The sequence below is a fragment of the Oryctolagus cuniculus genome, chromosome 19, assembly GCF_964237555.1.
Source record: "Oryctolagus cuniculus chromosome 19, mOryCun1.1, whole genome shotgun sequence".
NCBI lineage: Eukaryota > Metazoa > Chordata > Mammalia > Lagomorpha > Leporidae > Oryctolagus > Oryctolagus cuniculus.
Window position 1 is genome coordinate 66,655,204 of NC_091450.1, and position 15,406 is coordinate 66,670,609.

A 15,406-nucleotide genomic window follows, 5' to 3' on the forward strand; every position below is an offset into this window, starting at 1 on the left:
GAAGATGGGAGTAATAACAGGGAGAGAGGATGAGATATGGGAGTTTAAAGAACACTTCTTAAGACAGGCATTTGGCAGAGCAGCTAAGATGCTGTTTGGAAAACCCATGTCCCTTCCGGGAGAGCCAGGGGTGAGTCCTGGTTCTGCCTCCAATCCAGCCCCCTGCTACAGCACACCATGGGGAACAGCAGGCAAAGGCCGATACGTATTTAGTGAGACCCTACCATCAGCTTGACAACTGAGATTGGATTATGGCTCCTTGCTCCCTCTGCAATTCTCCCGCTTTCCACTGAGCAGAGGCTCTGTGTCCCCTCACTCCTCAACCAGAACCAACCCATGGGCCAGTCAGGAATCCTTGGTGTGACAGGAGCAGCCCTGAGCATGCTAAGACCTCAGGGAGCTGTTTCCACCTCCTTCACCTCCTCTTCCTTTCTGTCTAGAGCAGGTGGAACAGGAGGTTGGAATCAAATCTGTTGTTCACTACCACCTCTTCCTCATCTCTGTATGCTGGTTTATCTCCAACAGGCTCCCAGGAAATGTCCTGTAGTTATGTGACACCTGATTGGGGCCAGAGGGACAGTGCGTGTGGAACTTGCCAGCCCCATGGCAGTGGTATGGGCTGGCATGGCAGCATGGGTCCCAACATGGGATCCCACTACAAGAACACCCCAAGCCCAGTGACCCAAAGCCCACACCTCTAGAGTCATCAAATTCTGTGCACAGAGATGGAAATCTGCCTAGAACCTTTTGTAGACACACTGCATCACGGGTCTAACCCAATGTATATGAAAACAGGAAATAGAGTTTAAAATGCCTTGGCAATTGGGAGAGCATAATGTCCTTAGCTAAGATCTGAGGTCACATAGGCATTAGGGGCAAAGTTCATAATGCCATCTGTCAGTGTCCATGTCCCATTGTGGTCTGATCAATTTGTCATCGTTTTCTGCGGGGTAAAGCCCATGGCACTGACCTCTTACCCAGCCTGAGGAAGACCTACGAGCAGAGAAGGGGCAGCTCTGCTGTGATTGATTTGAAAGAATGTTGTACACTTACTCATCCCTGCTCTGGGGTTTAAAACTAGGTCACATTTGTCATGAGCCCTGTAAGAGCCCATCTACACCTGCCACCTCATGATGGGCTGGGAAGTGGACCAATGTGGAGAGAGTGGCCAGTGCACAAGAGCGAGTGGGCTCCACACGTGGCTCACAGTCCCACTGAGGGCGATGATGTCACCTGCACAGAATGTTGGCACAGGCCAGACCTCTGTGATGTCATCCTGCATGGCGGTTATTAGGCCTTGCTGCCAGCACAGTGGCACAGGGACAGGTGCCGAGGGCAGAGACAGAGCAGGGAGAGTGGTCTGTGGGGAGATGGCCCGGGGAGCAAAGGAGTGGTGGACACAGGTGAGGGAAGGGAGAAGGCAGGATGGGGGTATGGGCATGGGCAGGGTAACAGTGGGTGTGGACAAGCTGAGAGTGGGCCGAGGGATGGCATGGGTGGGCTGAGGGAGGGCTGAGCGTGGGTGAGAGGGTGAGAGAGGGCGAGGGAGGGTGAGGTGGGCTGAGCATGGAATGGGGAGGGAGAAGGGGAGCCTGGGGTGATGGCAGTGGCAGGCATGGAATGGGGCACTGGATCCAGGACAATGGGGAGAGCAGTGGAAGCAGAGACAGGGGGGCAATGGAGGAGCTCCCTGTGGCATTCCTGCTGTACCCCAGGTGTGTGGGGAGAGTGCTGGGTATTTCTCAGCCCAACCTGGCCTTCCCTCCCTCGTTATGTGGCAAGCGTTTGGATCGCTGGAGCCAGATCCAACTCATTGCCTGTGTTTATAAATAAAGTTTCCATATTTGTCCAAAAATTACCATGTGATGTGTAATTTTTAACAAAGATGTATGTATTTGAAAAACAAATGAGGGAAGGAGTGGGTGAGAGAGAGGTCTTCCTTCCTCTGGTACACTTCCCACAGGGACCCAACAGTCAGGTCTGGGCAAGGATGGAGCCCGGTGCCAGGAACTCCTACTGCTCTCCCTAGTGAGTGGTGTGGGCCTAAGTACTTGTGCCTGAATCTGCTATTTTCCTAGGTACATGAGCAGGAGATTGGATGGGAAGTGGAGCAGATTGGACATGAAATTGTGCTCCCATATGGAAGCTCAGCTTGAGCAGAAGTCCTACAAAGGCCAGCTCCCTTGTGAAATGTCATTTTGTATCACAGTTCCCACACCCTATGCATTGATGGTGGAGTTCCATCTGCTAGGTCATGTGTACACCATGCTGGGTTTTACTGCCTGAGATGGTGTTGCACAGCCATGCAGGCAAACCTAAATCTTTGGCACCTCCCCTTGCCAGCTGAGGGAGGCCTGGGTTTGAGTGGAGAGCTTCACTTAAGAGGGCCGATTCACTTCGTGGGACTAGAGATGGGAGGGGAGGTCCTGATCCCAGCTGGATCATAGGCTTTGTCCAGTGCTGAAGCAGGTGCTCATGTCTGGCTTTCCCTGGCAATGTGTCCGACAGCTATGAAACAAGACAAAATCAACAACCTTTACAGCCTCTGGGAATCAGAAAAAAAAAAAAATCAAAAAACAGCACTGATTGAGAAATGGTGACCACCCAGGAAAGACGAGTGGGAGAAGCTGGCGTGCTGGCCTGGAGCTGTGTCCCTTTCCTCCCCACCCTGAGCTTGTGGTGCTTCCAGGGTGGGTGAGCTTGTGAAAACCAGCAGCCCTGTTGGACCTGGTGTGGAGGGGAGGGTGAGGAACCCATGCTCAGGTCCTCACCAGTAAATAGAGGAAACGTAGGATAAAAATGGAGATAAGCAGCAGCTCTGCTGGCCTGAGGTTGAAGGTCCTCTTGGGATAGGGGTGCACCAGTGAACAAAATAATTTTTACTTTTATGATACATTTATTTATTTGAAAGTCCAAGGTAAGGGAGAGAGGAAGAGAAAGATCTATTCACTGGGTACTCCCCAGATGGCTGCCACAGTCAACACTGGCCAGGCTGATGCCAGGAGCAGGAGCTTCTTCCAGGTCTCCCATGAGGGTATCTGGGGCCCAAGCACTTGGGCCATCTTCTACTGATTTTCTCAGGCCACTAGTAGGGAGCTGGATCAGAGGTGGCACAGCCAGGAAACAAACCAGCACCCATATGGGACGCTGGCATCACAGGGAGCAGCTCTACCTTCTATGCTACAATGCCAGGCCTAAATTATTATTTATTGATCTGAAAGACAGGGACACACAATAGGCAGATTGGGAGAACTTTCACCCTTTGTTTAACTCTCTAAATAAGTACAACTCCCTTAGCTAGACCAAGCTGAAGCCAGGAGCCAGGAATTCAACTTGGGTCCATGTGGGTGGCAAGGACCCAACAACCTGAGCTGCTGCCTCCCAGGGTGTGTATTAGCAGGAAGCTGGAACTGGAATTAGAGCTGGGACTTGATCAGGCACTCTGATATGGGATGTGGGTGTCCCAGTGGTGTCAGTGCTGGGCCAAACACAACCACCCCCCAAAGAGAAGTTTATCAAGGAAACAGCCAGATACAGGCAGTAGCTGTTTTTATTTTAATTTACATTTAGTTTTAAGATTTAACTTTTTTTTGCATTTTACCTCATTCACCTTATATATAGATATGCACATTTTTTTTTATTTAATGTGAATTTACAAAGTGCAACTTTTGTATTGTTGTGGCTCCCCCCAACCTCCCTCCCTCCTGCGACCCTCCCCTTTCCCACTCCCTCTCCCATCCTGCCCTTCATCGAGTTTCATTTTCAATCACCTTCATATACAGAAGATCAACTTAGTATACACTAAGCAAGGATTTCAACAGGCTGCACTCACACAACCGCACAAGGTATAGGGCATTGTTTGACTAGTAGTGTTGTTTTTAAGTTTCATAGTAAAACACATTAAGGACAGAGACCTACGTGGGGAGCCTGTACTCAGTGACTCCCATTGTTGATTTAACAATTGGCACTCTCATTTATGACATCAGCAATCATCTGAGACCCTTGCTATGAGCTGTCTAGGCTATGGAAGCCCCTTGAGTTCACCAACTCTGAACTTGTTTAGTCAAGGCCATATCACAGTGGAGGTTCCTTCCTCCCTTCAGAGAAAGGTGCCTCCCTCCAGAGAAAGGCGCCTCCCTCTTTGATGGCCTGTTCCTTCTGCTTGGGTCTTGTTCACCAGGATCTTTCATTTAGATTGTTTTTTTGCCACTGTGTCAAGGCTTCCCATGCCTGTGAGACTCTCATGGACCTTTTAGCCAGATCCAAATGTCCCAAGGGTTGATTCTGAGGCAGGAGAGATATGCACATCTTTTCTTGAAATGAGGGCTATTAATATCACAAAATGGGGGATTCCTGACAATGGTCAATGTGTGGATAGGGTGTAATTCAGTGAAGCAATAGTTATACCTATATATCAAAAAATATGACATCTCTACAATTTTTCAAAAGGATTTTTTTCAAAGTGAGTTACTGATCAAGGGAGAGACACGGATGGAGGAATGGAGGGAGTGAAGGGGAGAGAGAGTGAGTGCTTTTATCTACTGGTTCACTACCCAGATGGCTGCAGTTGCTGTGGCTGTGCTACACCAACTAGGGACCAGGGGCTTCACTCCTATCTCCTACGTGGGTGGCAGGGCCTCAAGCACTTGGTCTATCTTCCACTGCTTTCCCAGGCCATTCCCAAAGAGTTTGATCAGTAGTGCAGCAGCCAGGACTGAAACTGGTGGCCATATGGAATGGGCTTTGGATGTGTTGGCTTTACTTATTATGTCACAATGCTGGCCCCATCCACACGATTTTAAATATTTTTATTTATTTGAAAGGCAGAGTGACAGTGAAGTGACAGATTCATACTGAGAGATACATCTTTGCTCTCTACTGGTTCAGTCCCCACATGGCCATACCAGCCAGGGCTGGGCCAAGCTGCAGCCAGGAGTCTGGAACTCCATCCAGGTCTCCCCCACATCCATTAGCAGGAAGCTGGGTCAGAAGTGGAGCAGCTGAAACTTGAACTGGGGCTGTGATATAGCATGCTGGTGTCACAGACAGTGGTTTAACATGCTGCACCAAAATGCCAGTCCCCCTCTGCTCATTTATTTTCCTCTCTGTATATTAACTTCCACCAGTAATACAAAGCCTGAGATATTTTTCTTTGTGGGTTTGGGTTAACTCACTTAGCAACTGAAATCTATTCCATCCATTTTGTTACAAATGTCAGGATTTCATTCCTTTTTAAATGGCTGACTTGAGTATTTGATTTGCTGATCTTTTGTATTTTTTTGGTTTCAATATTAGTATTTTTAAATTTTAATATTCCTTTCCTCCTACTCATTTTGGGTTTGATTTGTTGTTGCTTTAAGCTGGATTGATAGCTCATTTATTTGGTGCCTTCTGGATTTTTGATGTATGTTATAAACTTCCTTCTTAACACTGCTTATGCCATATCCTATAATTTTTGGGATGTTATATTGATGTCTTCATTTGTTTACTAAGTTTTTTGACTAGTTTTCTGTCTAGTTAATATGTCCACTGATGAAAGTGGGGTGTTGAAGTCCCTGTAACTATTGTATTGGAGTCTATGTCTCCCCTTAGATCCATACACATTTATTTTGAATAGCCTGTTGCCGTGGCATTGGGTGCATATACATTTATTATAGTCACATCTTGAATTGATCCCTTAATCATTACAGTTTCTTTCTTTGTCTCTCTTAACAGTTTTTATGTTAAAGTCAATTTGGTTTGATGTTAGGATGGTTATCCATGCTCGTTTTTGCTTTCTGTTAGTTTGGACATTTTTCTATCCTTTCATTTTCATCCATCTGTATCTTTGTTGGTGAGATGCGTTTTTTGTAAGCACCAAATGATGGGTCTTGCTTTTTAATCCATTCAACCACCCTGTATCTTTTAGTTGAAGCGTTTAGGTCATTTACATTCAAGGTGACTATTCGCGAGTAACTACTTGTCCCTGTCATTTTCCTATAAATATTCCTACTGTTTGCTTGCATTTTCTTTTTACTTTTACTGGGAGATTTTCTGCCTTCACATTATTTCACAATGATGGCTATCTTTCCATGCTTCTGTGTGTAGCACATCCTTAAGCATCATTGTAAGACTGAATGAGTGGTGACAAATTCTTTCAATTTTGATTTGTTATGGAAGGTCTTAAATTCACCTTTGTTTGTGAATCAGTTTCATAGGGTACAATATTCTAGGTTGACAGTTGTTTCTTCTCTACAATACTGTTTTTAATTTTTATCTTTTTATAATGTCTTCAATTTTTATTTTGGTCTGAGAAATTTCCAAAGATTTGTCTTCTAGTTCTTTCTTCTGCAACACCAAATCTGTTGTTATGGCTTTCTACTTTTGCAATATGTGAAAAACATATTATTCATTTATATTTTTATTTATTTATTTTTTTGACAGGCAGAATTAGACAATGATAGAAAGACAGAGAGAAAGGTCTTCCTTTTTCCGTTGGTTCACCCCCCAAGTGGCCACTATGGCTGGCGCGTTGAGGCTGGCGTGCTGCACTGATCCAAAGCCAGGAGCCAGGTGCTTTCTCCTGGTCTCCCATGCGGGTGCAGGGCCCAAGCACTTGGGCCATCCTCCACTGCACTCCCAGGCCACAGCAGAGAGCTGGTCTGGAAGAGGAGCAACTGGGACAGAACCGGCACCCCAACTGGGACTGGAACCTGTTGTGCCAGTGCCGCAGGCAGAGGATTAGCCTAATGAGCCACAGCACTGACCTTTTATTTTTAATATTACCATTTGATTGCTCCTCAAAATCTCAATTTCATGGAAGAATTTGTCATTCATGGCATGTATGGATCTCTTTAATTCATGAATATACTTCTCATTGCTTCTGAGTAATCCTATGATTAATCTTTTGAATTCCACTTGAGAAATTTCATCAATCTCTTCCATATTCACTTTCAAATATGGAAGTATTGTTGTGTCCATCTGGGGGAGTCCTGTTGTCTTCCTTTTTCTGTTTCTTGAATTTCTGCATTTATTTTTAAGCATTTGTGGAAATACTTGTTGGTTTTTGCTCTGATGGCTTTTATCTTTGAATTATGCCTCTGTGGCTTAGTGGGGGTATCTGCTCTTTCAGTGAATCCCCAGAGGTGTGTGCCAAGTGTGGCCAGGGAGCTCTGATCCCTGCTGCAGGATGGGGTCCATATTCAGGATGGTATCCAAGTTGGGCGAGGTAGATCTCTTTTTAGCAGAAAGGTGAGTATGGTCACCTCTGTTGATGTAATCACACCATCACCTCCTCTCTTCCAAATGAGCAATGTGAACTAAAGGTTTTAGTTCACAGTGGGTGTAAATTTCATCCACATTGCCATATGAGCCACACAAAGGATCTGTGCAGTTCTCATTATGAGCACAGATCCCATTGCAATCCCACCCCAGGCAATCAGGGAGCTCTGAGCATATGGAATCACACACAATGATTGTCCAGAGATTCAGCTACACTCTGAGCTCTCTTGTGCAGTCACAGAATTGCCACAGTCTCAGCACACTATTCCTGCCATCATGGGATCCAAAGGACCCACCCTTCCCTGGTAACCTGTCATGACTGCAGAAAGTCAAAGATGTTTCCAGAGCCAGCTTCCTGAGGGTATTCTGCCTAGTAGGCTTGAGCCCCAGAGCCTGTGATATGTTGAGCAAATGGGGGCCACTCATATTGCTGCTTGCATGCTCATCCCCCTATCAATCCTCCCAGCCAGACTTAAAGTCAGTGGGGAACTTGCTTCTTCCCTCTGCTATAATCTCTGGATCACAGCTGTGCACAAGAGTGTCAACCGACTGTTGCCTTCTCTCCACTGGTTGCTGATTGTGTGCACCTGAGTTGTTGCCATCGGTACTGCTGACATGATATTGTTGTCCCAGCTGGCTGCTGGCTGCTGGGCTCAAGTGCAAGAGCTTTCACAACTGCTGCTTTTGCCCAAAATGGCACTGCCCTCTCTCAGCTGGTTGCCTGGTGCCATTGTGGGTGAGATGAGGAGAGAAAAACATGCTCCTTTTTTTCCCTCACTGGGTTGGTGGGTACACTATCCACCCATCTCCAATCACAGAACAAAAATCAAGGTCATGGCAATGGTGAGCTTTCCTGCAGATATACTCTGACAAATCCAATGTCCTCCATGCCCTCTGTTCAGCTCCCAGCTGACAATCCCTTTCCAAGCCTGTGGTCAGACACAGGTGTGTGTCTCTACTGTGCAGACGGCAAATTGTGGTTCAGATGGATTAAGCGCCTGCCTGCAGTTACACAAAGAGATCTGGGAAGTGATCTCCACTCACCAAAGGTTGGCATTTGTGACTTCTATGTGCATTGATCTGATATCTCATACCTGAACCTAACAATGTTGTTTGACTCTCCCAATATGCTACGCATAACTGACAAAATTGTAAATGTGTCATTTGTGGGGCTTGCATTTGACATGGTCACATAGACACCAGTCAGGATTCTGGCATCCCAGATTGGAGTGTCTGCATTTGAGTCCTGAGTCTGCTCTTGATTCCATCTTCCCACTAATGCATACCCTGGGATGCAGCAGGTGATGGCTCAGTAGTTGTGTTTTTCTCACTCAGCAGGGTGACCTAGATTGTATTACTGGCTCCTGGCTTCAGTCCCTGGCCAACCCTTGGTTGTTTTAGGCATTTGAGTATGAACCAGTGGGTGGAGTATCTGCCTGTTTTTAGCTCTGTCTCTGTCTTCATGTCTCTCTGCCTCAGAAATAAAATAATTTAAAAACAAAGATCAGGAAGAATAAAACCCAGTGTGCCACATGACCTTTAGTCATGTCATCAAGTTCTCTCTGCAGGAACTCTTGAGAAAATGGTGGGAAAAACATCAAAGGACATTTGCAGTAAGCGCACAAGGAGGGCTGAGCACTGAGAAGAGTTGTCATGATGGAATGAAGGCAGCAGGCCTTGTTGGCAGGACAATGAGTGTGAGTGTGTGTGGGGATGGGGTCCTTCCTAGCCCAGATAGGTTCTGGACTCCAAAATGCCTTCTGTGGAGTACCTGCAGGGTCTGCCCCAGGCACTTCCATCCCCTTCTCACACCCACTTGTTGGTTGTCTGCTGCTACCTGAATGCACTTTAGCTGAACTGCAGGTTGTAGGCCCACGAGCCAACCAGGTCCATGTCCAAGTATCTACTAGGTTGTGCCCTGCCTGGCAGCTCCAAGGAGATTCCAGTTTTCAGCTGATGCTGAGTGTGGGCAAACTGTGTCCCATGTACCTACAGGACTGAGGCTCCTGTCCCCTTCCGCTGCCCCTCCTGCCACATCACTTCCAGGTGATAACAATGGGCCCACAAGCAGACCCCTGGAAAACCTCCTACTGTCACACCTGTGAAGTCTTTTGTCAACTGTCATGGAACCACCTAGAAGCCAGGGAGGGATTCAGGGCCTGGTCTTGGGGACAGGGATTTTCATACCCACTTGGCAGGGAGATATTCTCTAAATGAGTTGAATAGACTCTCTGGAAACATGACAGGCAGCTGAACTGGGCCCTGGACACAGCCCTCTGCAAGGGAAGCCATGACCTCAAAGTAGAAAGATAAGGACAAAATGGTGGGAATGATTGTCTGTAACTTAGGCATGTGTGTTTTCACTTCAAAAGGCACTTTTGTGTCCAGCCCAAAACTTGTGCTATAAACCAACGATTCAAATGTTTGGAAATTTCAGTGGAATGATAGGTCCTGAAAGCTCCCAGGACAGAACAAACTATCACCCACAGGGAAGAATCGAACCATCATGGGGTTTCTCATGGAATACAAAATGCTCAGCCTTAGAAGCTGGTTCCAAAGTTCTAGAAGGAATCAGCATTCATCCCAGAACTCCAGGCACAGCTGCTGCCAGCAGGCAAGGGAGTTTATCACCAAGATGATGGCATTTGTACACATTCCTACTCCAAATGACATGGAGAATGGTGACTGAGGGTCCCTGGTTGACCGAACTTCCTAGGACAGTCATAGTACTAGATTCTTGTGTGTTACCTGCTGGCCTGGGTACAAAGAGGATTACAACTGGGAGGAGACCAGGTATAGAAGGGTGCGGTGCCTTTTTGCTTTTCATTACTTCCTATTCACTGCCACCTACTTCCCAATCTAGCACACTGCAACAAGTAGGATTGTGATGTCCCTAGACAGATGTGCATTCAAATTACATCAATGACTTCCTGTGACTTTACCTTATGTCTTAAAATAAAAGTGAGTCTGCATGCTGTTTTAAGCTAGGGATCACTTTTGCAAAATCTAAATCATTTAAACCAATAAGGTCCAAGGTGGCAGAATAGTGAAACAAGAGTCCAAGTCACCATGGCAAAAATTAATATTTAAAAAGTGGTGATACATATGCCTAACATAAAGCCCATGGGCAATTTGCAGTGGGAAACACAGCGAAACAACAGAGACAGTCCAGGTTTTTGCCAAAAGAGCTAATAGGAAAAAAATAAAAAACAACGAAGGCTTGGATCCAGGGAGGAAAACACCGGCACCAGCAGATCAGGCTGGTGGCTGGCTCCCCTACCTCCCTTGCATTGCCTCACCCTCCACCAAACAGCGAGGGGCACAACAATTCAGAAAAATTCCTTCCCCTTCCATGTAAGCATATGGCAATGGGAAGCCCTGCATATGGAAAGCTTGTGCCCACCCACCACCATTGAGAAGTGAGCTGGGCTCCAGTAGGTGGGCATGCTGTGCACATGACCCACAGACTGATAGCACTGCCTAACAGAGGGAATTGTGCTCAATGGAAAGACTCCACAGATCAAAGATGCAGTTCATTTAGCAGTGTGAATAAGTTCTGAACATACCAAGGACTAACACTGGGGCATCCCACAGCTGAGTAGAAGGGTGGATCACACCAACAGAGGTGAACTCCTTCCTCTACCCTGATAACCAGAGGAAAGCTACAAAGCCCCCTGGGGGCCTTACCTTGGATACTTGCTCTACCCTGGAATACTGAACTGAGCACCCAGCATGCACCTCTTGGTACCCACTGAAAGTATAGACATCCCCATAAGTCACAAAGACACAAACAAACTAAAGATAACACCACAAAACAATAAAATGAAACAAAACAACACAAATGCCAAAAGGCAAAGGAAGAAATTTAAATAAATAAGGAACCTATTAAAAGACCCCTAAAGGAACACTACAGCATTTCAATAGTAGAAGGTGAAAATGAACAGATTAAGGACATACCAGAAATGGAATTCAGAAAATTAATCATCAGATTACTCAGAAGCAGTCAGAAGCAAAGTCATGAACTAAATGAAAAATTTTTCCATGAAATTGAGATATTAAAGAAAAATCAAAATGAAATCCTAGAAATAAAGAATTCAATAGAGCAAATATAGATGCTGGGGAAAGTCTCACCAACAGTAGGTGATGCAGAATAAATATTCAAACTAGAAGATAAATCTCTGGAAATTTTACATCACCATATGAAAGAACTATCTGTACCTCAATGTTTATTGGAGCTCAACTCACAATAGCTAAGACAGGAAATGAACCCAAATGGCTGTCAATTAAAGAATGGATAAATAATTATGGGATATGCACACCATGGAACACTACACAACCATACAAAAAATGAAGTCCTGTCATTTGCAACAAAGTTGATGAAACTGGAAAACATATACTTAGTGAAATAAGCCAGTCCCAAAGGGACAAATAACACATGTTCTCCCTGACCTGTGAAAACTAATAGAGCACCTCAAAGGCAACATGTAGAAATGAAATTGACAGCAATGATTTTGAACAGCCCTTCTCTTGACTGTTGAAGAATAGTTTTGTATTCTATGTTTATCTTTTCTTTTCCTTTATAGCATTTCCCTCATCTTTTTTTCTATGAGTCACTGAATTCTTTCTGAAGAGTTAACTATATATATTATATATATAATTTTAAAACTTTTTTATTTTTTTTTGCCAGACAGAATTAGACAGTGAGGGAAAGAGACAGAGTTATAGACAGTGAGAGAGAGACAGAGAGAAAGGTCTTCCTCCATTGGTTCACTCCCCAAATGGCCACTATGGCCAGCATGCTGCGCTGATCTGAAGCCAGAAGCCAGGTACTTCCTCCTGGTCTCCCATGGGGGTGCAGGGACCCAAGCACTTGGGCCATTCTCTGCTGCCTTCCTGGACCACAGCAGAGAGCTGGACTGGAAGAGGAGCAACAGGGACTAGTACCAGGTGCCCCAACCAGGACTAGAACTTGGGGTGCCAGCGCCACAGGTGGAGGATCAGCCAAGTGAGCCACAGTGCTGGTCTATCTATAATGTTAATTGATAATAGATCTTAGTAAAAAATAAAAGGGAAAATAAGAAAGGGAAGAGGAAGGGTGGTTGGAGGGCAGGCACAGTGGTAAGAATTACCAAGATCCTAAAGTTGTAATTGTTAAATGTATGAAGTTCATAACTGCATAGCAGTATAGTCCTGCATACACACCTACAGATTTACTTCTAAGGGTACAGCTTAACAACTTGCAACCAGACCCTAAATTCCCTTAAGCTGGCTGGTAGAAATAGCAGCTTAAGTGTTATAAAGATCAAATGGATAGGATTAGGAGGCAAGTGACCATATAGATAGGATCCAGTGCTAACAGATCATAAAATAAGTGTTTGGAAATGATAATAGAATTAAAAAAGAGTGAAGGCTCCAACATGGGAATCAGTCCATACAGCATACCCATAGAATGACAATCATTTAAGAAGCACTCCACATTTAGAATCAGCCCTCAATGCTTTCTAGTCTGGCTGAAAATCTGAGGGGGAGCATTTCCAGCATGGAAAGCCAAGATGCTCTGGCAAAAATGTCCTACTTAAAGAATCCCTGTGGCTGGACGCCAGTGGAAAGAATTGGCCCTCAAAGAAGGATGCACTTTCCTCTGAAAGGAGGAGAGCACTTTCACTCTGCCTTGTCAAACTAGTGGATCCAAAAGGCTTCCAAGGCCAAGGCAACTCATGTTAAGAGCTTTGGGTGATCACTGATATCATAGCTAAGAGTCCTATTTGTTAAATAAATAACAAGAGTCACTGTGCACTAACTTCTCATGCAGGACCTCTGTCCCCAAAGAGTTGTACCATGAGACTTAATAGTAAAACGTATTATCAAGAATCACTTCCTTTTAGTGTATTAAATGAAGGATATTTTTATGTCCTGTAAGTTATCGTTATGTCTAAGAGCTACCAAAAGACGAAACATTCTTAGGTTCTTCTTTAAAGACAATTAAATTACTAAATGGAGAAGGAGGATGAAGGGGGGAGAGTAGGAAGAATTACTATGTTCCTAGTGTTGGATTTATGATACACAGAAATAAAAAAAATCACAACAAAGTACATTAATATTAAAAAGAAAAACACGAAGTAATCTTTTTCTTTGTTTTTGATCTGTATTTCACAGTGAAGCTTAAAAGTCATTTGCCCTTATATTAAAATGGAGTTTTGTAAAAAAAAAAAAAATCCTGCTCAACCGGTGTGCAAAACACACACAAAACAAAAACTGTTGCCACTTTATCTGCATGAAAAAAGAAACACACTTCAGATGAGTAGGTATCCAACTAAAGCATATAACAAAGTAACTTCAGTTCACATTTTTTCCAGAAGTTGCCTGGGTAGAAGTTATTCCGAAGGTTACTCAAATATTCTTCCAGTGCTTAGTACCATGCTCAAGTATTGCCGTCAACACAGAGGACACCCGCACAATGACGTCAGCACAGCCGTGGTCACACTCTGGTACCTGCTCCATTAGGCCCTGTAGAGTGAGCGCTTTGCCAGCAGCCGCGTCACTTTCTATTTGTAGGCTGGCTGCCTGGTGCTGACGTTTACTTAGCGCCCCCAAGGATAATGAATGAAATTGAAATCGTTTTACCTTGACGGAGTGAAGCCGTCCTCCCTCCTGAGGTTTGGCCCGTATTGCATATTTTTTTCTAGGCGGCGCTCAAATAAGCCTCCAAAGTGGCTGCCACTGGACGCCATCTTGCCCGGAAGTAGGATAGATCAAGGCGTGCCAGGATTGGCTGGAGAATCGACAGCATCGGTCATCATTTCCTGAGAGCAGGGACTGAAGAGACGTGGTGCCGCCCCCTGGCAGCCCCGCAGAGAGGATGTGAGAGACTTGCTCCCGCCTCCCCACCACAGGGCACCTGGCGGGATGCAGGGCGGGGAGAGGGGGCGGGACCGCAGGGGGCGGGGCCGATCGCTCTCCGTTGAAGTCAAACAACCGCTAGGGCGGCCATTTCTCAAGCGGCGGGGCCACACTGCAGTGTGAGGCTGCGATCGCCGCGCGGGGCTGGGGAGGCGGCCCGGCCATTCACCCGTGCTTGAGACTGTGTCCTCCGCTTGCCGCGGCGCCTCGTGGCCCAGCTGCTGCGGGTGATGCGCCGGTCCCGGGAAACCTGGACGGCGGCCTGGGGTGGGATGTGGCAGAGTCCCTCCGGGGTCTTGTGTGCAGTTGGGCGCAGGGCCGTGCAGCGGCCAGGCCGCAGCTCCCAGGAGGGCAGGATGTTTCTCGGTGGTCTTTGCAGTCCTCGCCAGGTCTGGGTCGGCCCTGTCTTTACTGTCCCATACCATACCTTCCCACTCTGATAAGGAAGAAATAAATACGGAGTGGATATTGCATTTGGTTGACAGTTGAGAATCCTAAATCTATAGTCTTTAGAGCTCATGATATATGTTTCTAATCATGTTACTAAAATAATAAGTTTATATTTTACTTAACTATAATCTCGCTGTTGATAGACTTTAAGACAGCCTTAAGATTTCACTGTTAGAAATTCTGCAGAAAATCTTCTGGTGTGATCTTTCAGTCATGAATTTGGAATACCATGCTGACTTATTTACTTATCCAAGATTGTGCAAATTTATGGGCAACCTGTTACCATTTTGAATTCTGAGATGGTTGAATCAATTTGTATGCGGTCATAGGAATATGAGGGCATTGGTTTCATCTGTGTCATCACCAGCATTGACTGTTGGAAATGAAAATAAATTTCTAAACGTTATGGCAAATATGGATAAGAGAGATCTTCAATTCTGCAGAACTATACTTGTATGTGTAGAGTACAATAGTAGTTTTGAGTCTGTGTGGATCATAAAACAGGTTACAAACTTTTAGATCCTTTTTCCTCCCATTTTTACATGAATCGAATCAAGCTCTGGATTTGAGAGCTGGATGGAAGGCAGGCATTTTAGTGATCATGGTGAAAATGTGGCTGCAACTGACACAAGTTGATCTAAACTGGGACTCCCAAATAGAGGTCAGGAAGCACAAGGTATAATGGGAATGAATTTCTTCTGATGTCACAATATAGCAAAGAAAGTGAAAAGTTCAGATGTTTTTTAAATGAGGTGACATGACACCCAACTTAGATATTGTTACACCCAGACAAGGA

General features: G+C 45.4%; 1 protein-coding gene across 2 annotated transcripts in view; it reads left to right on the forward strand.

The window, feature by feature from the left end:
* Positions 1-138: 138 nt before the first annotated feature.
* LOC103345442 (uncharacterized) overlaps positions 139-15,406 on the forward strand; it is a 39,698-nt gene continuing 24,430 nt past the window's right edge. For both annotated transcript variants that reach the window (XR_011384685.1, XR_011384690.1), the window contains exon 1: positions 139-14,121. The gene's annotated coding sequence lies outside the window, so the exon portion shown is untranslated. The remainder of the gene's footprint in view (positions 14,122-15,406) is intronic.